Genomic DNA, 26,502 nt, shown 5'->3' with positions numbered 1-26,502 from the left:
ACATTGAATCTATCTCCCCTTGTAAGTATGCTCACACTTCTTATCAAACTGTCTGTACTGGGCTAGCTTGATTATCACTTCAAAAGTTTTTTTTCTCTTACTTAATTGGCCTCTCAGAGTTGGTAAGACAACTCCCACCTGTTCATGCTCTCTGTATGTGTGTATATATATCTCAATATTTATTCCACTCTATATGCATCCGAAGAAGTGGGCTGTAGCCCACGAAAGCTTATGCTCTAATAAATTTGTTAGTCTCTAAGGTGCCACAAGTACTCCTGTTCTTTTTGCGGATACAGACTAACACGGCTGCTACTCTGAAACTTGTAGCCAGTTACACTAGCAAGGGAAAATGCACCCGTATTGTTAAGGCACACAATGAAATGCTGAGCGGAGGGTTTGGATTAATCCAGTGGGGGAAAATGTAAGGACAAAAAAGACTGCAAACAATCCCTTTCAGCCCATGCTGAGACCCAATGGGCTCCAGCATCCAGAATACCCCCTCGGCACCTTCCTTAGACGTACGCCCCTCGCTGCATCTCTCTGGCAAACCTTGTCTGGTGGGGATTTGCCCCAAATTCAGCCATCAGGGCCAAACACCAACAGAGCTGCCCCGGTGCAAAGCCCAAGCGTGAGCAGAGTAAACCCTGATTTGCTCTGGTTCCAAGCAGCAGTTAGCTTCACTAGCGCAAATAATGGAAGACCACTGAGGCCTAGGATTCATGCTCATGTGCCGAGCTTCTGAAATCCCATTGTCCATAAAGAGGTGTATGGCCTTTGCCCACACAGACCTCAGATTCCCACAAGGATTCAGCCAGCAGGCCAGCTAGATAGCCTGCTATGGAACGTGGCTGTGACCCGTGCTGGGATCCAATTTGCTTTCATGGAGTTTCACCTGCAGGGTCCACAAATCAACTTTCTGCCCCTTCCAGGAGCACCAGGGAGTTTGTTGCGCCTTCCTCCGCGGTATCAGGTGCTGGCCGGCATCAGACACAAGTAGATGGGCTCCTGGGCTGATCCAGTCTGGCAGTTCCTGTGTTACTAGTAGAAGGGCTGATCCAAAGCACATGAAAGCCAGTGGAGTCTTTCTGTTGACTCAGGCCCAGAAACAGCAGCAGGAGTGCGGCATCACTTGCCTTGGTTTCAATCAGATGCATCAAGGCCTTGACCTGCTGTGATAAACGAAGGGCCGGGGGAGCTCCCTTTGATGGACACCCGGCCAGCCAGTGGCTATAAAACCCCTCTTAGTAGCTGTTCACTAATTGCTCTACCTGGAAAGGGTTAAAAAGTCTCGCTGCGATGCATAGGTAAAAGGAAGTGAGTGGGCACCTGGCCAAAAGAGCCAATGGGAAGGCTAGAACTTTTTAAAATGGAGAAAAGACTCCCCTCTTGTCTGTCTGTGGTTGTTCTCCCGAGGAGAGGCGGACAGGGCAAAGTTATGCTGTAAGAAGCTTGGGCCAGGTATGAAAAAATCATCAGTATCATACCTAGAAACTACTCATTTGAAACTCCAGATTTGTAAGTAGATCAGGAAACGTCTAGGAAGACACGATTAGGTTTATCCCTTTTATTTCTTTATGGCTTGTGGATTCCTCTGTGCTAACCCCAGGTGCTTTTGTTTTGCTTGTAACCTTTAAGATGGATCTCAAGAAAGCTATTCTTGGTGCTTAATCCTTGTCGTTGCTCTTTTAAAATCTAGCAATAGCCTGAGTTCCCAGATGTATTTTCTTTCTTTTTTTTAATTAATAAAATTTACCTTTTTTAAGAACAGAATTGGATTTTTGTGTCTTAAGTCTTAAGAGGTTTGTGCACATGTTGTTTAACTAGCTGGTGGCCACAGCTGATTTTTTTTTTCTTTTCTTCTTTCTTACCTCTTCCCCAGAGAAGGGGTGAAAGGGATTGAGGGTACCCCACAGGAAAGAATTCCCAAGTGCGCTTTCCTGGGATCCCAAAGGGGTTCTGGGTGGTGGCAGCATCTACCCATCCAAGGTCAGAGAAATATAACCCTTGGGAGTTTAATACAAGTCTGGAGTGGCCAGTATTCATTTTTAGAATCCTAGCGGGCCCCCACCTTCTGCACTCGAAGTGCCAGAGTGGGGAATCCGCCTTGACACCTGCTCTTGCGTGTTTGCGTCGGTTCCACCTGCTGACTCTTAGCTCTTGCCGCTGGTTAGAAAACCCTTCCAGCCCCACCCTACCCCTCCCCTGCCAAAAAAGGACAGCTCATGCTTCCAGCTGAACCAGAGCAAGAGAAAACCCAAAGTGTGTGGCTGGACAGCAGAAACGCCGATGCCGGGGCTGGCCCATCTACAGAGCGGCAGATCAGCCCGGGCAGGACACGCCAAGCAGTCAAGCTGTGGGTGTTTTCTGAAATGCAGACAAATAATTGTGTCTGCAGCTTCTCCGGTGCCGATTAATTCAGTAACAGAAAAACCCTGCGCATACTCAGCAGCCATGTTCTTCATTTCAGGACAGCTCTCTGTCAGATGATACATATTTAAAATCCATTGGTCCTTGTTTTAATATGGAAACTATTGTACAGGCCTGCAATACTTAAATCAGCAATTCTGGCACATCCCAGCGCTCAGGTGGGCTGGCTTTTGGCCACATGCCACGTCAGGAATGGCTTAGCTGGGGGCTGGACGGTTAAGGGGATGACAGTATGGAGCCCAATTCCCATCCAGCCCAGGATAGTAGTGGCCAAAAGCCATTACTACCTGACAGCTGTTCAGCCACATGACTTAAGGGGATTGGGGGAGCAGCATCTTTTTGCACATCTGTCCACCTCACAGAAACCACCAGTGCTAGCGGTGATTGGCTCTTGCTACGGTGCAGAGATCTTCGGAGATCTATGGACCATGGAGACTGACCTGTCTTAGCAGTCTTCGAGGTGGGTCACAGCTGAAGCATGTCTCCAGGTGGAGGAGAATCTTGCACTGATGCTGTAGCTACTCCGTGGAAGTGCTTCAGCCGCCAGCCTGCACTGAAGAAGGAAACCAAATTGGGGTGATGTAAACAACCCCTTAGGAAACAAACCTTCAACACCACACTGTGCAACGTGGTCCTGGGTGACCACACCACCCAAGCCTGTGTGGGCGTGGGGAGAGCTTGGCTGACAGACCTCCACGGATAATCCGGAGTGCTACAGGAAATGGCGTCCGTCTTCTCTCTGAGTCAGTGCCCAGCACGGGATTTAGGGGACACTCCTGCTGCTAGAGCCGTCTTTTAACTGGTGAGGTATAGAACCAAGGTCCTGACCACTAAAGTGCTCAGAAAAGTGACTATAAAAATAACACCTCACTCAACAGCTCTGCTCCCTGGCACACTCTCACCTTTAGGCCTTAGTCACTAAAATAAAGCTTTTATTGCCGTTTGACTCCTCTGAGCCCTGCAGAGCCAGCTGGCATGATGAGATTTGGTTCCTTCCTGTGTGTCATCGACAGACGTGAGAACGACGTTCCAATCAGTCACACCTGTGCGAAGTGACTCACGTCAATGGCATGGCCCAGGTTTCAACACGGGCATTTTTTTTATCACTGGTGATGGTGCAGGAAATGGAAGAAACACAGCTTGATTCTCTGACCGCGGGGGGCATTTGCAATGGTGGCAGCGAAGGGGAAAAAACCAAACTTTTTCCTTGTAAACTGTGGCTATTTGAGCTGGAGCTATAGAGAGATAAATATGGACCCCAGGATGCCATTTTTACAGAGCCACGACATAGAGTAGAACCGCACTTTAAAGATCCCAGAGCACTTTTGGTTGGTAGTTAGGGGCAACTGCACTGTGTCTTGGCCAAATTCAAACCTGCATACTGACATTGTGCTCTTGACTTCAATGGGAATAGAACCAGACTCCTGTAGATCATTGCCACCCAGTGGCTAACACAGCCTTGGAGTCTAATTTTGATGTGTCTACAGATAAATCATCAGGAAATTCAACGGGGCCTGGACCTGTATAGATTTGCATTATTTTTGATGGGATGGTCAGCCCCTTGATCTTTCCAGGACGTGCTTTCCTTCACAGTCGTCATCTCTCACTGTCAGACTGAATGATTAGGTATGTTTTAGGTTATTTCTTCCCCATATATGGGTCTGATTCACCTCTCACTGACACCAGCATAAGGTGCTCACCTCAGACATATTATATATATGTTTATATTCCTGTAGCACCTAGAGATCCCATTGTGGTCAGGGGTGGGTCTAGCTTTTTTGCCGCCCCAAGCACGGCAGGCAGGCTGCCTTCGGCGGCATGCCTGTGGGAGGTCCGCCAGTCCCACGGCTTCGGCGTACCTGCTGCCGAATTGCCGCTGAATCCGCAGGACCGGCGGACCTCCCGCAGGCATGCCGCTGAAGGCTGCTTGACTGCTGCCTTTGCAGGGACCGGCAGGGCACCCCCTGCGGCTTGCTGCCCCAGGCACGCGCTTGGAGCGCTAGTGTCTGGAGCCGCCTCTGATTGCGGTAGGCGCTGTACATCCAGACAGCAAGACAGACCCTTCTCCAAAGAGCTTACAATCTAAATAGACAAAGGGTAAGAAGTGAAGCAACAAACTCAAGGAAACAACAAGGCTAGCGACAGAGGGAGGAAAAGACCTCAGGTGTCCTGAGGCCAAGTTGAGAGCCTATTTACTGACCCATACTGGTTCTGCAACCATTTGAAAAAGCAAATCAAATGGGTTTTCTCCAGCTTTGTGCCAAAAGGAATTGCAACTGCAAGTTATTTATTGAGCTGAGTGAAGTTTGTTGGTTATTCACGCAATGGGTAATTTCTTAACGAGATCAAGTAGAAAGCGCTAATAAGTTTTACTTATAAGTGCTAAGTGTAAAGGGCTGCAAACCATTTGCAGTGCATAACAACAACTTTATTGATACAGTCGTACAAACAATGCACCCTACACTTACATACCAATAGATGGCACTCTTCATATAAACTCGCTATCTACGTACATACACATGCTGCTTTTATTATATAAAATTCTGATAACACTAAGTATTATTGAACATTATTATTAAGTGCTTGTTTGAAAAACTGTGCAAACATTAACCAGTCAATCCTCCCAAGCCCCCTTGTGAAGTAGTTTTAATATCAGCATTAGAGTGGGGCAAAATATTTCAGATGGCTCGTTTAATCACCCAAAAAATGCAATTTGAGGTTGACAAAAGCTACCTGTGAATTCAGGTTGAATGCAGCAAATAGTTTCAGCCAAAAAAAAAAAAAGGTGAATTGTTTTGTTAATTTTAAAATGAAACGTTTGGATTTTTCTTTTTGAAATGATGGTTTGATTAGAAATTTAGTGAGATTTATTTTTAAAAAGGTTAAAAAAAGCTAAAACCAAAATTAAATTAAAAAAACGAAAACAATTTTCTTTTGGGTCGAACAAAACATTTAGTTGGACCCAAAACTCCATTTTTTTTTTTCATTTCTGTGAGGAAAATGAAAAAGTGTCCATTTTGGGTCGACCTGAAATTAATTTGGGGGAGGGGGGGCGGGATTTTGACTTGGCCACCAAACCAAAAATCTCAATTACTGGCTTAACTCTAAGCATCTTCCTAGAGCTGAGGAAAGTGAGACACAGAGAGGCAAAGTGACTTTCCAGAGGACACCCAGCAAGTCTGCAGCAGAGCAGGGAGCAGAGCTCAGGAATTCCCTACTCCCTGCTTTACATTATTTAGTACTTGTTAAGTGCTGACAATGTGCCTGGTGCTGTACAAGGCAAAAACTGAAGATAGCCCCTGACTCAAAGAGCTTAGTGTCCTGGGTTGGTTTCCTGAGACCAAGATGCTTCTTCAAAATTACTTTTCTAAGAGATCAGGAAAAACCTGAGAACAGGCTTGGAGGGATTCTAATGAGAGTTTTCTAAGGTCTTCTGTGATTTTAAAAGTCTTTATCTTCTTTCTAATTAAGAGGAACCAGAATTCCCCCAAGGCCGAACTGCCTGGTTTATATAGCAGTTTATAGCACAGCGGAAATGAGTTCGAGTTGAACCAGGGAATGCGACTTGTTCAATTGGCTATTGATTATTAACCAAGTTTTATTTCAATAAATGGAGACATATAGACAGGGAGTCTCTATGAATCCCTGGAGAATGAATGTTAGTTATTGAAACAGTGGTCCAGTAGAAACAAATGTAGTGGTGTCTATTGATATTTGATTATAATTCTGAGAGGGGGGAGGAGCATGTTATGATATAAAACTGCTGCTTATTAAAATAATACCTTGTCTCATAGAATCTCAGGGTTGGAAGGGACCTCAGGAGGTCATCTAGTCCAACCCCCTGTTCAAAGCAGGACCAATTCACAACTAAATCATCCCAGCCAGGGCTTTGTCAAGCCGGGCCTTAAAAACCTCTAAGGAAGGAGATTCCACCACCTCCCTAGGTAGCCCATTCCAGTGCTTCACCACCCTCCTAGTGAAAAAGTTTTTCCTAATATCCAACCTAGACCTCCACTGCAACTTGAGACCATTACTCCTTGTTCTGTCATCTGGTACCACTGAGAACAGTCTAGGTCAGGGGTAGGCAACCTATGGCACATGTGCCAAAGGCGGCACGCGAGCTGATTTTCAGTGGCACTCACACTGCCCGGATCCTGGCCACCAGTCTGGGGGGCTGTGCATTTTAATTTAATTTTAAATGAAGCTTCTTAAACATTTTAAAAACCTTATTTACTTTACATGCAACAATAATTTAGTTATATATTATAGACTTATAGAAAGAGACCTTCTAAAAATGTTTAAATGTATTACTGGCATGCGAAATCTCAAATTAGAGTGAATAAATGAAGACTCGGCACACCACTTGTGAAAGGTTGCCAACCCCTGGTCTAGATCCATCCTCTTTGGAACCCCCTTTCAGGTAGTTGAAAGCAGCTATCAAATCCCCCCACATTCTTCTCTTCTACAGACTAAATAATCTGTCTGTCTGTCTGTATCCATTTTATTCTTATTTAAAAAGTACAGTGACTAAAGTGAAATCCCTGCAAGCTGCATGGGCGCTTTTTAAAGACACCATAATAGAGGCCCAACTTCAATGTATACCCCAAATTAAAAAACACAGTAAAAGAACTAAAAAAGAGCCACCATGGCTTAACAACCATGTAAAAGTAGCAGTGAGAGATAAAAAGACTTCCTTTAAAAAGTGGAAGTCAAATCCTAGTGAGGCAAATAGAAAGGAGCATAAACACTGCCAAATTAATTGCAAGAATGTAATAAGAAAAGCCAAAAGGAGTTTGAAGAACGGCTAGCCAAAAACTCCAAAGGTAATAACAAAATGTTTTTTAAGTACATCAGAAGCAGGAAGCCTGCTAAACAACCAGTGGGGCCCCTGGGTGATCGAGATACAAAAGGAGCGCTTAAAGATGATAAAGTCATTGCAGAGAAACTAAATGGATTCTTTGCTTCAGTCTTCACGGCTGAGGATGTTAGGGAGATTCCCAAACCTGAGCCAGCTTTTGTAGGTGACAAATCTGAGGAATTGTCACAGATTGAGGTGTCACTAGAGGACGTTTTGGACTTAATTGATAAACTTAACATTAACAAGTCACCGGGACCAGATGGCATTCACCCAAGAGTTCTGAAAGAACTCAAATGTGAAGTTGCGGAACTAGTAACTTAGGCCTGGTCCACACTAACCCCCCATTTCGAACTAAGATACGCAACTTCAGCTACGTGAATAACGTAGCTGAAGTCGAAGTACCTTAGTTCGAACTTACCGCGGGTCCAGACGCGGCAGGCAGGCTCCCCCATCGACTCCGCGTACTCCTCTCACGGAGCAGGAGTACCGGCATCGACGGCGAGCACTTCCAGGATTGATCCGGGATCGATTTATCGCGTCTAGACAGGACGCGATAAATCGAACCCAGAAGATCGATTGCTTACCGCCGGACCCGGAGGTAAGTATAGACGTACCTTAAGGTTTGTAACCTGTCCTTTAAATCGGCTTCTGTACCCAATGACTGGAAGTTAGCTAATGTAACGCCAATATTTAAAAAGGGCTCTAGAGGTGATCCCGGCAATTACAGACCAGTAAGTCTAACATCGGTACTGGGCAAATTAGTCGAAACAATAGTTAAGAATAAAATTGTCAGACACATAGAAAAACATAAACTGTTGAGCAATAGTCAACATGGTTTCTGTAAAGGGAAATCATGTCTTACTAAGCTATTAGAGTTCTTTGAAGGGGTCAACAACCATGTGGACAAGGGGGATCCAGGGGACATAGTGTACTTAGATTTCCAGAAAGCCTTTGACAAGGTCCCTCACCAAAGGCTCTTACGTAAATTAAGCTGTCATGGGATAAAAGGGAAGGTCCTTTCATGGATTGAGAACTGGTTAAAAGACCAGGAACAAAGGGTAGGAATTAATGGTAAATTCTCAGAATGGAGAGGGGTAACTAGTGGTGTTCCCCAAGGGTCAGTCCCCGGACCAATCCTTTTCAACTTATTCATAAATGATTTGGAGAAAGGGGTAAACAGTGAGGTGGCAAAGTTTGCAGATGATACTAAACTGCTCAAGATAGTTAAGACCAAAGCAGACTGTGACGAACTTCAAAAAGATCTCACAAAACTAAGTGATTGGGCAACAAAATGGCAAATGAAATTTAATGTGGATAAATGTAAAGTAATGCACATTGGAAAAAAATAACCTCAACTATACATACAATATGATGGGGGCTAATTTAGCTACAACAAGTCAGGAAAAAGATCTTGGAGTCATCATGGATAGTTCTCTGAAGATGTCCACGCAGTGTGCAGAGGCGGTCAAAAAAGCAAACAGGATGTTAGGAATCATTAAAAAGGGGATAGAGAATAAGACTAAGAATATATTATTGCCCTTATATAAATCGATGGTACGCCCTCATCTTGAATACTGTGTACAGATGTGGTCTCCTCATCTCAAAAAAGATATACTGGCACTAGAAAAGGTTCAGAAAAGGGCAACTAAAATGATTAGGGGTTTGGAACGGATCCCATATGAGGAGAGATTAAAGAGGCTAGGACTCTTCAGCTTGGAAAAGAGGAGACTACGGGGGGATATGACAGAGGTATATAAAATCATGAGTGATGTGGAGAAAGTGGATAAGGAAAAGTTATGTACTTATTCCCATAATACAAGAACTAGAGGTCACCAAATGAAATGAATAGGCAGCAGGTTTAAAACAAATACAAGGAAGTTCTTCTTCACGCAGAGCACAGTCAACTTGTGGAACTCCTTACCTGAGGAGGTTGTGAAGGCTAGGACTATAACAGTGTTTAAAAGAGAACTGGATAAATTCATGGTGGTGAAGTCCATTAATGGCTATTAGCCAGGCTGGGTAAGGAATGGTGTCCCTAGCCTCTGTTTGTCAGAGGATGGAGATGGATGGCAGGAGAGAGATCACTTGATCAATGCCTGTTAGGTCCACTCACTCTGGGGCACCTGGCATTGGCCACTGTCGGTAGACTGGGCTAGATGGACCTTTGGTCTGACCCGGTACGGCCATTCTTATGTTCTTATGACTTGTGAACACTTGAACGTACAGAGGCAGCAGTGTTGCGCTTCATTGTAAACACTACCTATGCGGACAGGAGGGGTTCACCCATCGGCGTAGGTAACCCACCTCCCCAAGGCTAGGTCTACACTACAGCGGGGGGTCGACCTAAGATACGCAACTTCAGCTACGTGAATAGCGTAGCTGAAGTTGCGTATTTTAGGTCGACTTACCTGGTTGTGAGGACGGCGGCAAGTCGACCGCTGCCGCGCCGCCGTCGACTCCGCTGCCGCCTCTTGCTGTGGTGGATTTTCGGAGTCAACGGCAAAGCGATCAGGGATCGATTTTATCGCGTCTTCACTAGACGCGATAAGTCGATCCCCAATAGATCGATTGCTAGGTATCGGCGGGTAGTGAAAACGTGCCCCAAGAGGTGGTAGCTAGGTCGACAGAAGAATCCTTTTGTCAACCTAATGCTGTCTACACAGGGATTTAGATCAGCTTAACTACACCGTTACGTTCACACCCCTGAGCGACGTAGCTAGGTCGATCTAATGTTCTAGTGTTGACCAGAGCTTAGGCATTTTCATTTTGCAGTAAATGTCAACATTTCAAAAGCTGTTTTCATTCCCATCTGGAACAAATCCAAATAGTTTTGAAATTTCTCACTGAATGGAATTTCGGGGGCAGGGAAGTCGGGGTTAGAAACTTCTCATTATGTAACTTTGTTTCCAATTGTATTGTTTGGTTCTTGGGGGAGAGGGTTACATTATTTTTATTGTGTTTAGAGGAATCAGAATTGGGGCCTTCGTTTTTATTCAGCTCGACTAATGCCAGTGGAGGCTCTGCAGAGCCAGGTGTATCAGCACTGCCTGCCCTGTTTGGAATAAGATCTATCGTTGTCTTTACTTGCCGCTGTCCCGGTACCTTGGCTCTGAGTGACACTCCGTGTGTCAATTTCACATACTCACTGGCAGGTGTCACAGGTCCCACTGGTTATTCAGCATGTAGTAACCCATACCTACTGTGTGGTACCACATCCCCTATAGGCTGGCTGGGGCCCAGATAGTGGTTGATGCACCTGCTAGCCCCTTGGCTAGTAAATTAGGCAATGCTGCCTTGTCCGTTTAGATCCAGAGGTGCTGGGTTCAATCCCCACCCAGGGAGCTGGTGGTGAAATGGTGCTGGGGGAAGGAATGGGATGAAAGAAGGGAAATGTTGGGCTAGGCTCGCTCTTGTACCACCGAATACCCCCCAAAGGAAGTAGCAGAAGCGCTATCCCTGAAGACTTCAAGCTACACTGGGCAGCGTAGTGGGGACTCACTCTGGACTCGAGGAGACCGGCCCTATCTCTAGCTGCTACACTTCCATTAAAGGAGGGGCTCTGCAGCCCATCTGTCAACCTCCTGAGCCATCCAGCCCCCAAATGACAGAGATTTCTTACATGGGTAACTTAAGGCAGGAGTTTTTGGAGCAAGCTGCAATAGCCCCCCCAGTCTTTCCCTTTCCTGCAGGACAGAAATCACACAACCAGGAAGGAGGGTTTGAAAAACCCTTTGGGGCAGGACACCCTGACACTGATGATTAGGAAGCAGATCTAGGAGAGGTGTGCCTCATGGAGTGGGGTGGGGTGGGGAGAAGAGGGTTCCTGCCAATCCCACCTCCTACATATTCATGGCTGGGGATGAATATTTCACGAGGCTTGAAATATTTACGGTTGGGGGTTGACCTTTTTTTATTGCTGATACATCCTGCATGGTTAGTCCTGATCATTTCATTGTGACATTTCCCCAGCCATGAAAAATTCACAAGCTCTACCCAAGCCACACCCATGATTAAGTTGAAAAGGAGGCGGAATAAGCCAAGTTGGGGCCACTGGGTTAGCCACCTGATGCGGGAAACAGCCAAAGGTCAAGGATCCTTATGCAGGATTTAAGAACTGCTCCAGCCAAAGTCTATTTATAGGACCCCTCAGCAGCTCAGATCTTTATTTACCTGACCACAGCTCCGGCACAGCATGCAGCTTCATGTAGTCGCAGGTCAGTAAAGGTGGTTCAGTCTCTGTATAAGGTACTTATATGCCCCCCACAACCACAGTATCTGAGCACCTCACAATCTGCAATGTATTGATCCTGACAATACCCCTGGCAGGGAGGGCAAAGCTGTTATCCCCATTGTACAGATGGGGAACCGGAGCCCAGAGAGCCTAGGACAGGGGCGCTCAGCCTTTCCAGACAACTGCACCCCTTTCAGGAGTGTGATTTGTCTGACCTACCCCCGAGTTTCACCTCACTTAAAAATGACTTGCTTACAAAAATCAGGCATAAAAATACAAAAGTATCACAGCACATTATTACTGACAAATTGCTGACTTTCTCATTTTTACCATATAATTATAATATCTATCAGTTGGAATATAAACACTGTTCTTACACGTCAGTTGTATAGCACACAGAGCTGCATAAACAAGTCATTGTCTGTATGAACTTGTAGTTTGTACTGACTCCGCTAGTGCTTTTTATGTAAAACTAGGCCAATCTCTAGATGAGTTGATGGACCCCCTGGAAGAGCTCTGCGTACACATACCCCTGGTTGAGAACCGCAGTCACACAGGAAGGCTGTGGGGGAGCAGGGACTTGAACTCAGGTCTCTGGCTGCTGCTCTGTCCTCTAGACCATCCTTCCTCTTCCGGCTCAGTCTCTGTGGCCCCGTCTTTTCTGAGAACGACAGCAAGGGCTCCAACTAGCACCATTTGTGATGTGGACACCAATCACCAGCCACTAGCCTGAAATCACCAACTCATCTCTCACTGATGGTAACGATTTACAAAGCGTCCAACCGGTGACCCAGAACCACATGTCTCCAATGGCCCCAACTCAGCAAAGAACTGAAATGCATAGAATCACAGAACCCTAGGGCTGGCGGGGACCAAGAGGGTCATCTGGTCAAAATACAGGATTGGCCTTGTCTAACTTTGCAGGTACCTAATTCCCACTGAAAATCGATGTGCTTCAGTGGTGTAAGATGGGGATTGTAATCAGTGCAATTTATCCTTGTAATCTGTCCCAGTGTAAACCTGATTTTACACCAGTGCAGCGGATTTATACGAGGGGTTTGCACTGGTATGCCTACATCACTATAGCTATACTAGGGCAAATTTCCCTCATCTAAGCTAGACCAACCCTAAAAGACAGGAAGGAGCTAACGAGATTTTATTAGTAATGAGAGCTAGGTGGCAAACTGCCCACTATTACTTTGACCTTTCTACATCTTGCTTTTTAGCTATTTGAACTTCATTGCCAGCCAGGTCCAGAAAGCGAGAGGAGCTCCTTTTATTCATAACCGTACCTAGCTCTTGTGTAGCACTTTTCCTCAGTAGATTGCAAAGCGCTCTAAAAAGGGCAGAATTATTGTGCCCATTTTACAGGGGACAGTTAGGGAGGGGACAATGAGGTCCAGGGAGGGAAGTGATTTGCCTCAAGTCACCCGGCGGCAGAGCCAGGACTAGAATCCAGCTCTCCTAAGGTCCAGGCCTCGTACTAGCCACGAGGCTCCAGGGTTTAAAAATAACCAGTGCAGGCACAGTTGCCAACGGGTGGGAAAGCCGCGCTGTGTCCTCCACTGTCTTGCAGCTGGATGAATGAGATCCTCTCTCTCCTTCTCTTCTGTGGCACAGGTTATAGACTGATCAGTTTTAAGGCCAAAAGGGACCGTGTGGATCATTTATCTGACCTGCTGCATAACACGGGCCAGAGCCCCTCACACAGCGATTTCTGGCACAGACCAGCCCCCACCCCACCTCCATCCTGACAGCCCCATCTTTCTAAGATGGCTCCGTTTTCCTCCCACTTGCTGCAGAAGGAATGGGAAGGCAATGCCCAGGGTATCTGCCACGCGGGCCCATTTCGCTCCAGGCCCACCTTGCAAGTCTCTAGCTCCTAGGGGGGGAAAAATGTGTCAGGAGCAAGCACTTCAGGCAGCCTTAAGCACAAATGAGCAGAAGAAAAGACTCCCATTTGTCTAGTCCTCAGCTAAGCCACTGCCGTTTTAAGAGGGACTTTGTGCTGTTAATGTCGCCCTAACAATGTGCTCGTCTAAATTAATACAGCGGACTGTGGCCCTTCAAGTCTCTCCTCTTCTCCTGCTTTCCCTCCTTTCTGTTTCTTTTCCGACTCCATCCCTTCCCTTCCCTTTGTTCTCCCTGCCCGACTCCCAGAGACAGAAACTAGAGATACAAGTCTCGGCTTTCCCTGTGTTTTGTTACTGTTCTGTATCCTTCTGCTGCCTGCACTCAGGAGGCCGAGCAGGGCAGTAAATGGGATGTTTAATCTTGATGTCAGGCCCATACATCATTCCCCAAGCTGTTTTGGGGGGTAACAAGAGCTGCTCAGTTGACAAAACAAGCCGGGGAATGAATAAACCAACAGAAAATGCTCAGGCTGCGTGATGAATCCACCCCCAACGACCGAGCTGTTGCAGCCGCGAGGCAGGCGAGGGAGGAACGCGAGCCTGCCTGGCCCCCGTCACTGCCCAGCAAAACCTTTGCCTCAAACAGCCACCCCGGTAAAAACAGGAGTTTGCTTCCAGTGGGTTCGTGCCTCTCCCATGTTCACTTCCTGTGGACGTATTCTGGATTATGTTGGCAGCAATGTTCATGGGAAGTGCAAATGTAAGTCTTGCCCACATTCCCTCAACCCCAATTGTCAGGCTCAGGATGTACTGAATTTGTAACATCTCTGGGGCAGAGATGTGTTTAGAAGGAGCCTGGCCCTTTATTGGGAGCTACCATAATACACAATAATAATTAACCGACGGACTGGGACGTGTGTGTAGTCTGACTCATGGGACTGGAGAAGGAAGGTGAAGTTTCAGGAGGGACCTAGTAGGCTGTGACACCTGGAGGTCAGTGATGCGACCTGCTGGCCAAGCTGCTCCCTATAAACACAGGGCTCTCAGCACCTAACCTGGCCTTTCTGCAAGTTCAGCAAATATCTCTCTCCTCCCACTCTGCCTGCCTCCCTTAGTGCGACAGAAACCGTTTATAACAATGCAAATATCCAGTTTGTAAGAGTTAATGCTAACCAAAGAGAGTGTTGGAAGCCTCGTGCTTCGAGCCTTAAACCCACTCTGTAACTATTAGGGTAAGACTTTCAGGTGGGGCAGTACACCCCACATCTACCTACCGGGGGTTTCTTGCACCTTCCGCTGAAGCATCTGGCCGCTGTCAGAGACAGGAGACTGGATTAAATGGACCTTGGGCATGATCCAGTCTGACAGTTATCCCTGTGTTCCCATGTAAGCCATTAACCCAATCCCAGAGGTTTCGGGGGTAGTTCACATGCAGCCATCCACCCTTCCTCTTCCAAGATGCCAGGTGCCACACACAGAGAAGGGGATAAATAAAACAAAACTCCAACCACAGAACTTGGGGTGGATTTTGCCTGCACACCAAACCCTTGGTCAGGGTCTGTAGACACCTCAGCGGAGACAGCTAGCCACTGTGTCTGCAAAGTGGGATTCTGCGATCCTGATGGGATGCACTCAGAGGAGAAGCAGCGTCCCCAAACCAAAGGGATGGGCTGAAAGCTCTTTTCCAATTTGGATGTGTGTAGCATACTTCAGACCCAATAACAACAAGAATAAACACGAATGTGGTTTGCTCAAGGTCAAACAGCAAGTCATGGACAGAGCCAGGGTTAGTCCTCAAACACCCTCCCATCATTATGCTACAACACAAACACTTCCCTTCGTCAGTAGATTAAGTGGGTTTCACTGACTCACCAAGGCAGGTCACTCATTATCCCACCTGGAAACAGGGGAGGTGGGATGCGGGGAGAAGGCTATCTTACGAGAGGATCTAGGGTGTGGACTGAGCAGTCAGGGGGAGGAGTGTAGGGGCAGCCGAACCTAGAGGAACAGTCTTAGCTAATCTTTTTGTTACTTTTTTTGGTTGTTGTTAATAAAGTCAGGGGTGATTCTAGGTGCTATTGTAATGAAAATAATACTAAAGCATCTTAAGATCCTTTGATAGAAGGTGCCCTAAATGTTCAAAGTGTTATTATTATTATTATCATTAGACAAGATCTATGTATTAAAGAAAGCTCCCCTGCCATTCCCCTTTGGTTGGGGAGGATCAAGTGACTCCAGGAGCTAGGCACATTGTGGGCCATTAGCGCTTTCAGGATAATGAAGCTGTTTATTAATGGAGCAGAGGTAAAAGGCTAGACTCATCCAACTGCGAGAAGTTTCTGTGGATGCCCACCGGAATAACAATTGCAGCATTAAGCATGCCGAGGGTACTTAGTAATGCTATCATATCAGCCAGACTATCAACCGGCCAATAATGCATGCACGCAGCTACCCAGATCACAGAGCTGGCGAAGCTGCAGCAGGGGACTGATGGAGGTAATTTAAAATATGTCTAACCCCTCAAGAAGGGGGACGGGGAGAGCGAGCGAGCTGGGTTCTTATTTTAAAGGTGACTTGAAATGCTTTTAGGCATAAACAAATTAAACATCTGAGATCCCAGGTCATGAGCAGAATGGATCTGGGGCTCAGCATTGCAAATACACACATTTACATGGGGAACAGCTGAGATGCCTGTATTGTTTGTTTTTAGTGTTCAATAGAGGCCTTTGCACAGACACCTCAATAGACCAAGTCCACTTCTCGTTTACGCTGCCTTCTGTTGTCTTAAACCAATGGGCAACATTTTTTGGACACATGGTTTATCCGCTGAGCAATGCAGTTTGAGGTCGACCAAAACTTCACGCATTCACACTGAGTTCAGCGAATGGTTTGAAACGGAACAAAAAAAAAAAGTCAAAGTGTTTCAGCAATGGCCAAACGAAACACTTCTTTTCGACGTCTTGTCGGTGTTCAGGCATTTTGATGAAAGCAAAGCAAAGGATTCACAAAACAGCCAGAAGACGGGCTTCCACTTTATGCTTTAGCCCAGTGGTTAGTGTTCGCCTGGTGTGCGGGAGATTCAGGTTTGATTTCCCACTTCGCCTGATGAGGAGGAATGATTGGTACTTCGGTCTCGCATATTGCAGGAGAATGCCCTAGGCTAGGGGGTATTCTGGAACAGGCCTCTCTCAGTCTCTCCTCTTGAAGTTGTTCCACTTTTTATAAATAGTCATTGGCGCAGGGACTTGAACGTAGATCTCCAGCATGAGTCCCTAACAACCAAGCTATAGAATCGTTCTTACTCATTTCTCAGCTCAGTGGCTATTCATTGTAATCATGAATTGCCCGTAGGCAGGACAATGGCTAGTCATCGGGCCAGGGCGAGAGCATGAGAACAGTGCTGCAGCCCGGTAGGTAGGATGTAGGCAGCCCAGGTTCAAGTCCTTGCTCCAATGACCATCTAATTATTTCTAAAAAGTGGAGCAACATCAAGAGGAAAGACTGAGACCCCACATGTTAAGCTCTCACGTAGCGCAGTGGTTTGGGCTCTCTCCTGCGGCAGAGAAAAGCCAAGGTCCAATCTTTTCTGCTCCCCAGGCAGAGAGAGAAATTGAACCTGGGTCTCCACATTGTAGGCGAGTGCCCTAAGTATGGGCTAAAACTTATAAGGAAAGTGAATCCTTTGCTTTGGTCAAAACGCCTGGACATCCAAACAAAATTGTTCAGGTCAACTCTACATGGTTCATTGCGACACTACTGAAACGTCTCAACTCGAAACATTCCATTTTGGGAACGCTGGAACGTTTTGATTCATTTCTACACTGGCACCTGTGCACACCACACAAAATCAACCTTATCGGACATGCAGCCAGCAAGAGCAGCCCCAAAAGTGGGCGGTGTCAGACCGGGAAGGGTTGTGACCTGGGGCACAAGGAGAGAGACTGATTACATCAGAAAGCACCTAAAGGAGTCTGGTGAAAACACTGCCACCTTCTCGGTGAATCAGCCCTGGACTAAAAGGAGCCAGGCTATAGTAGAGAGATTTGATTTCATCTCCCTGTGACACTGGGGGTGAAGCAAGCCCGGTACCACTGGCACTGGAAAGGCAGGGGATAGATCTTTACAAGCAACTCCAGTCTCAGACCTGACAAACTCACTCTGCCTTCATGGGATTTATCTCAACCGGTCTGTCGCCTCCTCCTTGGGTTGCTCGCTCCATGTCTCTTTCTGGACTCACTTGTGTCAATGTACCACTGGACTGTCCCAGGTAAGGCTTCCACTCCGCTGCCCAGACTGTGCCACTTCCCCGGGGGCTGGCAGGGCAATCCGGGCCTGCCCTCTTCTCCTGGATCCAGCACAGGGACCATATGTCCAGCCACCACGGTCCGCTCCAGCTCCCAGACCCTGTCACTATCTCCCTGGACTCCCTCCTACCTTTCTGTGCTCTCTTGTGGCCCATACCTGGGGTACCACTGGAGCATCCTCTGCTCCCTATCGCTACTTCAACTCCCCTCGAGTTCATGCCAGAGTCTGTGTTCCCTTCCCAGGCAGGATCACAGGACTGTTCCTGGTCTCTTGCCAACTCCCCTTCACTCAAGGGAGTGACTATCCAGTTCCTTCCTGCAGCCCCTTCCTAGCGATATGCCAGCCCAGCCTGCTCTGCCCAGCTGGGCTTCATCATCCATTAGAACTCATCAGCCCTGACTCTCCTCCACGTGCAGACTGTCATGGGGGTAATTGGCCCATTCTACCTGCACACACCCCATCACAGTAATATGCTCTTATGGTGTTGGAGTGAAAGCAAGTCACCAAGGAAACACGTCTCGGTACTGGCCCTTCAAGCAGGAGAGCGTTGCCAGCACTCCCTGGCTAGCCGATCACATCATGTAACGCTCAGCTGTCCACCGTTGCAACAACCCAGAAAAGTCATCAGAGATCAACTATAAATATCGAAGCCCCTGGGAGGTAAAAAGGAACATTGCAGCAGAAAGGGGATGGCCCAATCTGTGAATAAAGACAAAGGACTGATTCAGTAGAGCACAGGATGGGAAAAAAGACACTCTGCATCCAGGCACTGAGAAGGTACCTTGATGAGATGGGGTGTTTCATGAAAAAGGGGGTCCCAGCTCCTTGGGCTAGTAAGCAGTGCAAAAGACTGCACCTGGGGGTGAGCATCTGCTCTGGGAGATAGGAAAGGAACTATTCATGAGTGCATGTTGCATGATTTTATTTGCTATGTGACCATTGGTTTCCGTCATTCACACATGTTTCTAGTGGGATCTCTAGTCCGTTTTGAATGTCCTTTGGCTGTGTGGTACCTGAACTCGTGTGCTGTGTGTGGTCCGGGAACGGTGGGCTTAGGTAAAAGTGGTAAGGGGGAGTTCGCTGTTCCTATGGGAACAGAGGAGCTGGGATTTCTGTGGGTATCCAGTGATTAGAGGCTGGACACTGCACGGGGACATTTTGGAGGGACTTGGGAACCAGGGTGCATCTCCTGCCGACCTGCAGAGCAAAGGCAGGGCTGGTATAGCCCAGAGGCGAGTGATTGAGGGGCTGACAGGCTGGTGGGGTCGGGGTACTGACACCCAGATAGCACAGGCACGCCTCCCTCACGCTGGAGGCAAGTGGCAGCCAGGTGACACAGCCCTGGGTGCCCTGAGAGTGCCAAGATGAGGTACTGGACTGGGAGTGAGGAGATCTGTGTTTTGTTCCCATCTTTAACACCTACTCTCTGTATGACCTGGGGAGAGCCTGCTCCCCCTCTGTGCCTCAGTTGCCATTTATGAGCTGGAAATAAGGACAGTCCTGTTGTTTGAGCATTTCTCTAGGACACGGGAGAGCAGCGTTCAATTCCTTGCTCTGACCCAGAACTCCTGTGTGGCTTTGGCATGTCACTTAGCCTCTTACTTCCCCAGTGGTAGTACTGCTGTACCTTACAGGGGGTTGGACGGCTACGGACTGTGAAGTGCTTTGAGCCTGCTGATAATAAAGCACTGCATGTTATGGGGCGTGATCGTCAACACACAGACCCTGCTCCAACGACAGAGCTCGGCAGGTAAGTTCAAGAAGAAAGATTGTGCTTGAAACTGTTCTTTACAAACCTGTTCAGTGCACTCTGCTGGTTCTTGGAGCCCTCAACGCAACGCTCTCTCAAGCTGTACATCCGCCAAGCCAGCGGGGGATTTGGAAGACCCACACTACAGCAGTGTAGGATTTTAAAGGACACCAAAAAGGCTCCAAGGAAATGTCTCGATTCGTTTGATTAAAAAGACATTATTACTGACATGCAGCTCGCCGTTCGCCCCCTTGTAACAGGGTGAAGGCAAGCAACACGAACAGACATTATGGACTGAAACAATCCTGCTGGGGTGCTGCTGTCACATTCAAAGGAAACTTGCATCGGTGTCCTGTTTGCCACCAAACTGTTGCTGGAGCTGTTACGAGTCACCCCAATATCTCCCGAGCTGCCCGTTGTTACTTCCCCCCAACAATAGGTACCCGCTGATCAGAACTTTGGTTTCCAGCAAACCAGCCTAAAAAGGCTTCCTCTGTGTCTTCTGCCTCTCGGATGTAGCATCTCGTGCTGGACAGGTTCCCGTTCCTCTTACGCTCTCATAGGTTTTTGATCTGTTTTAATTCTTGAGAGCTGGCCTTGGATTATCCCAATGCCGCGAAAAAAAGCTCCATCGAAAGAACATTGCTACGGTTGCAAAGCCAAGCCTTTGCAGGTAGGAAATGCCACATTTAAGGCTGCCTGGGCAACTTTAAATCAGCCCCACTGTGCATATTTAGCACGAGACAGTCGTTAGTTACCTGATCACTTGCTAGCTTTTCCACTGGACCTTCCTTACAGCTGTCTACTTGCCAGAGACTGTCCTTTAGGGTATGTTTACACAGCAGCTGGCACAATGCTTCCCAGTGCAGGTAGATGTACACGCCCTAGCTCTGCTCAAACTAGCATGCTAAAAATAGCCGGGTGGCTGCGGTGGCACGGGCTGTCTGCCAGACCGCAATCCCATCCAAGACCCTGGCTACATACTTGGACAGCTAGCCTGAGCCGCTGCCCATGCCGTCGCAACCGTGCTGCTCTTTTTAGCATGTTAGCTTGAGTAGAGTCAGCACATGTCTGTCTACCCACGCTTGGAAATATGCTCCCAGCTCCTGTGCAGACATACCTGTGATGGGGCATGTAAACCCCACACTGGGGTAGAAAGGGTAAAGGAGCAGTTCTGGCCATAGGTGGCTCTGGCACGCTGCACCTGCAGAGCCTGTTCCCGCTGGCGGAGGAGCAGCTTAAAAGAGAACCAGACAGCTCAGAAGGGGACAAACAGGATAGAGGATAGACCTGTCGTGGGAACTCTGGAGTAAAGGCTGAGTTGGAGTCCTGGCTGCAGGGGAAAGGGCTGCGAGCAGCAGCTAATCCCAGGCCCTTGAGGAAGGATTAGCCTTTGCCTAGGACTAGACAACCCTTCACTCCATCTCCTGGTGGATCATTTGCAAGGCTTTTGACCACGCCATGGACTGGGAGGGTAAGTGGTAGGAAGCGGCCCAGGGATATCGCTGCTTCTCATAGGGCCCAGGGCTGGAGCATGGTGGAGAGGAAGGACACAGTTTACCAGCCACCTTCCTGTGAGTGTAGCGCAAATCCCTTCACCCCCAGAGATCAGGGAAATAGAGACCTTGTAAGATCTGACGCAAGGGTGTGCAGCCCACAGGGGCCTGGATGTGGGCTGAAGACTCTCTCTTTTGTGGGGGACATTGGACTTATATATTTTGTCGGTCTCTGTTAACCCCCTGGAAGGGGTCAGTCTCAAGTGGTGAGCCAGTCAGAGGGCCAAGTTACCCTGTGCCAGAAAGGAGACCTGTACGGTGCCGGCGTGACCCTCGGCAGGGACACTAGAGATGGGAGGTTGTTGTGAGCGAAGTATCTAACCACTATGCAGCACCACCAGTAAGCGCTGCCTGTCACAATACCCAAAAGCATCACAGCGGCGCCGTTTGAGAGCTCATACCACTAACCACGAGAGCCACAGGCGGCTTCGCTCATTCAGGCAGATCCAAACCTGCTAACAATGGAAGAGGCCATGCCTTGCTGTCGTGGAAACGGAAACGGGCTCGTGTTGTGATGGGCCAGCCCATGGCAGCCAATCCAGCCCGGTCACTTCTCACTGAGAGTGGAACATACCTGATGAAGACAGCAAATCCGATGAGGCTGGTGCCAGCAGAAGGGATGGAGTTTGTCAGGGGAGGAAAGGAACGTCCGTCACAGCCCCTGTTCCACCAGATCAGAGGCTATCTGCTGGCCCAATGTACGCCAGTCAGTGGTTCACATATGAGTATTTAGTATTCGAGGTGCTCCCTTCCTTGCTTCAATCACAAGCAGGTGTGGTGGATCCCAGTGGCACGGCTCCGACCTTCCATTCAGTTGTGTGTGCTGTCACACAGCCAGGAGCTTGGACAATTGTGAGGCTGGTGGGGTTTACTACCACTGTAGTAAATCTACCTCTCCGAGCGGCGGTAGCTAGGTAGACAGGAGAATCCATTCGTTGACCTCGCACTGTCTACACTGGGGCTTAGGTCAACTGAAATACATTGCTCAGGGGTGTGGATGTTTCATAGCCCTAGTGATGTAGCCAGGTTGACCTAAGTTTTAGTTGTAGGTCAGGCCTGAGAAGAAAGCGGATAGGTGCAGTCTCCTATTGATTCACAGTGTAAACCACATCTTGAGAGAGACTTTGTCTCGTGGACACCTCCCCGCCTGTTCCCTGAGCTTGGCCCCACCCCTTTGCTGTCTCCCAGCCCAACCCCCTCCCATGTGCAGTCACCTGGGGCAAAAATCTGTCTGGGGATGGGCCCTGCTTTGAGCAGGGGGTTGGACTAGATGACCTTCTAAAGTCCCTTCCAACCCTGATTTTCTATGATTCTAAGTGTTCTTGTCAGGATTGATGAAAGCAGCTAGAGGAACCATTTGCCTCTATTAAAGTGGAGGACGTCACTCCTTTATAAGGCCAGTCTACAATACAATGTTTTGTCGGCACAGCTGTGTCCATCAGAGGTGTGAACAAGCCACGCCCTCTTCGTGCAGATCTAGCCATGCCGACAACCAACTGCTTCGGTCAGTGTAGCTACTCCAATTCAGGCAGGTGGTGCTATTATGCTGACAGAAAAACTCCTTCCGTTGGCAGAAGCTGTGTCTACACTAGGGAGCTCTGCTGGTATTGCTATCCCGATATAGCTATACTGGCAAAGTATTTGTAGTGTAAACAAGGCCAAATATTGCACCTAGCACCTTCCATATGGAGATCTTACAGTGCATCACAGCCACTAATTAATCCAGGCTTGCAATGCTTCCGTTAGAAAGATATTTATTATCCTCACTGCCCAAGTGGGGAAACTGAAGCACAGAGCAATTACGGCTCAACTCCTCCACTATCGTCATGACATGGAAAATCACTAGATAGGAAAAGGATATTCAAGTCAGAGAAAGGACTGGCTACCAGCACAGCTGACAGGCTCCTTTTATCTTTACTCATCATCTTTCCCATGCAAAACAGAGAGGAAAAGAAGAAAGCTAACTAATAATTAAGGCCCTGTCTATACAATGCAAACCAATGCAAACTCATAGCTGCAAAGCATCAATGTAAAATAGGGTTCGCATTGGTGCACTGAACCCTGGTCGTTTACCAGGGTGAATTGCAATGATGCAAACTCCATCCTGCATTGATGCAGTGTGTCTATCGGTGAAAATTTTGCTAGTGAAGACAAGCCTGAAAACAGCATGGATCAAGAGCAGTGTTTTGTAACAAGCCAGTCTGAGGTAACAAATGCATGGATTACCATGGCCAAGACTTTCAAGATGGATCTACACTGTTAAGCCACCTTGTGTCGACGTATTTGTGCATGTGTCTGTGCTCAGATTTGTCTCCAGCCACTGTACGCACGCTGTTACAGCAATGCAATAAAACCGGCTCCCCAGACAGCGTTGTGCCATAGTCGACCTACTGAGATCAAGGCAGTGCGAGTGTAGACACTGCGTGACCTGTGTCAACCCTAACAGTCCTCCAGCAGCTGTCCCACAATGCCCCATTCCCTGCCATAGTGGCCGCTCTGGCCACAATTGTGAACTCCACTACCCAGGGGTCACGGAAACAGGAAGCCAACTTCCACACCCCTTAAAAACACCCCACATATTTTTTAAATCCTTTTTCCTGATTGCCCACCTTGGCAAGCACAATTCGTAGCTCTCCCTCGTTGTGTACAACTGCCCAATCGATCATGCTGGCTCCATGCACCAGACATGCTCCTGCTTGGAGTAGACAGGACCTATTCGATCTCCTGGGCCTGTGGGGAGAAGTAGCACCAGTTTGTGTAAATGTACCGCACTGTGGAACTCATGGGTTCAAGAAAACACCCAGTCACATGTATAAATGTAAAGCAAGCGCTGCATAATCCATATCTTCTGGAAAACCCACAGGGTTCGATTTATAAACATGTACAAAAGCACTACACAGTCCCTAACAACACCCAAACTTTAAGGGACAGAACACCGTCCAGCACAACCCCACTTCCCATCGACCACCCTGGGTCACGCGCTGGCCCCAGCTGTCTGCTAAGCTCCTGCCTTCCACCGGCTTGGCAGAGCATGGGCGGCGGGTCAGGGCTTGGTTTAGGGGAGGCTTAGCCTCCCCTGGTCATTGGTGTCCCCAGTGCAAATAAGACTTAAAACGGAATAGGAGCATATCCCTGCTCTCAAATTCCATAAGGAGGTTTACAAATTTGATAGGAAGTTTTGGATTCTCCATTAAATTCTGTTAGACTTTTCCCTAAGGATGGAGAAGGAGTCCAAAGCAGGCACTGGCTGGGACAGAAAGATTTTAGTTTAGTAATTTGGTGACCACAGAAGGTTAGGCCTGGACGCACTGGTCCATTGGACAAGGAAGAAATAGAGGGAAAAGACATTGTTAATGGGGAAACCAGGATAATGGCATGTTTATGCAAAACCCAAAGGCGAACTGCAAGGAAAAATAAATTGGTCTCCTCCTTTTATGATGTAAGAAGGCCTGTAGGTATTTTAAGTTTTTTTCTGATTGTTTATGCGGGTCTTGTCTACCTACGATTCTATGATCAGCTAGAGAATTAGTGGACTCATGACATTACAAGAGATTGAATGGCAGGACTTGGGGGTTAGGCTGACATTTTAAAATGCTGGGTCTGCTTGGTTTTGTTAATACATATTTAAACCTATATGACTAACAAACACTTGGGAAAAAGAATGTCTTTGTGAAAGACTCAGCACCCCACACACACCTTCAAATAGGTATGAGAATCTCCCAATCTGAGACCTCCAGCAAGTCTTCTGGCAAAACCAGACTCACCATTCCTGTTATTTCTAAGGTAAAAAACAATCAGGAACTAACAAAAAATATTTAAAAATCTTTCAGGCCATCTTTACATGTCACAAAGAAACCAAAAAGGGAAAACCTCCTATTTTTAAACATTTCTTTTGCGGGTCACCTTTAAAACACTGATTTCAGCTGTAGAACAAAGACCTTGAATGAGTGTCAAAATGCAAATATCTTGGGTCAGTCATACAAAGTTATGAATTATCCTCGATACAAGGAAGGTAAATGCTTCTGTGGTACATAAGCACTGGGTTACATTAGTTTCCTTTGCTAGAACGCTAAGGCTGTCCCCAAAGGTGTGTTTTTTACAGCAAGATAACTAACTCGAGTTAACTATCTTGCCGTAAAACCCGAGTGGAGACAAGGCTCTGTAGTTTTTACTCCAATGTGGCTAGGTGAGGTCAACCCCAGGTGACGGGTATAGTATTGACCTAGCTACATCGTGGTAAAAGCTAGTGTCTCCACTAGCAGACTGCCCACTCTTTGGGGCTGTGAAGACATAGCCACAGGGAATGTCTAGGACAGAATTTTTGCTCTTGTTGTGATGTGGGTTAATTGAGTGCCCATTAATTCCAGTTTAACTACAGTAACACCCCATTTAATGTCCTCTCGCTTAACATTGTTTCAATGTTAAGTCCCTGTTCCATTACAGAACATGCTCGTTTAAAGTTGTGCAATGCTCCCCTATAACGTCATTTGGCCGCTTGCTTTGTCCACGGCTGGCAGCCCCCCTATCTGCTCTCCTACGCCCCACCCCCAGCGCCTTCCACCCGCCACCAGACCCCGCAGATCAGCGCCTTTCCCCTGTTCCCCCCGCCTCCTGCCCATGGCAATTAGCTAGTTTGCGGCGTTCAGGAGGCAGGGGAGGGAGTGGGGAGGCTGCGCCAATTTAGCCGTAGCGGTATAGTCTCTGTAGTGTAGACATAACCTCAGACACTAGATGCTGACAACCATGTCAGAAAGAATGCAGGGCAAGGGTCACAAGCAGAATATATTAGCCAGAGCACCAGTAAATTGTATCCTACTTACTAACCTTGACTGTTCAAAAGGAGAATAGCCTTCCGAGATGACACAAGTATTTCTCTCCTCTGAGCTTTGCTAATTGATTTGCAAAATGCATATTTCTGTAGACATTTATGACTAAGGTTGGCAGGTATAAATTTAACTTCCAGATGGGTGATTACATCATTTTATTCAATAAAATGACATTAGAGTTTAGTGCCTTTTTTTCCCTTCAGAGCACACGTGGTTCTGTAATTATTATTCTGTAACTTTTTGACTTTGCATGCAGGGTAACACGTTAACATACAGCACGTGTGTGGGTGAGAACAATGCTCAGCACTGGATAGAGTCAGAACTGCTAAAATGTGTCCTAGACCCTATACTGCTAAGAGTTAATAGGGATTCTCATTTAGTTCTAGTGACAGGGCCTGTGCTTTCTAAGTCGGAGCATCTGAGTTCTCTGTGAAGTTCGATGTCACCACGAAGTTCTGGGTGGAGATGGAGGGCAGCATAGTGACCATCAAGAAGCCCTAGGTAGCCATGGATATGATATTGGCCAATGCTGACCATTTCCATGATCTGACAATTGAGTCCAGCTGAAGCCACTCCAAAGAGAGGAGTCGTGTTGTCACGGGGCAGGGTGACTCAGTGTGAGGTGGGAGCTGGCACTCTGAGTTGGAAGGACCTGCAATCTTGGTTAGCCTGTGCTGCAGATCATAGAACATGTGC

The 26,502-nt window shown here is 47.5% G+C and overlaps 1 long non-coding RNA gene across 1 annotated transcript in view; it reads right to left on the bottom strand.

Annotated features, from left to right (window-relative positions):
* Positions 1 to 5,301: 5,301 nt before the first annotated feature.
* LOC122172728 (uncharacterized) overlaps positions 5,302 to 26,502 on the bottom strand; it is an 85,546-nt gene continuing 64,345 nt past the window's right edge. Inside the window, exons 4-6 of the long non-coding RNA XR_010594596.1 lie at positions 23,590 to 23,710; positions 21,555 to 21,890; positions 5,302 to 18,373 (exon numbers count right to left, since the gene is read on the bottom strand). This is a non-coding gene — a long non-coding RNA (uncharacterized LOC122172728). The remainder of the gene's footprint in view (positions 18,374 to 21,554; positions 21,891 to 23,589; positions 23,711 to 26,502) is intronic.

This window comes from Chrysemys picta, chromosome 23 (assembly GCF_011386835.1).
Source record: "Chrysemys picta bellii isolate R12L10 chromosome 23, ASM1138683v2, whole genome shotgun sequence".
NCBI classification, from domain to species: Eukaryota; Metazoa; Chordata; order Testudines; family Emydidae; genus Chrysemys; species Chrysemys picta.
The sequence above is the reverse complement of the archived record's forward strand: the minus strand, read 5'-3'. Positions and strand labels throughout refer to the sequence as shown.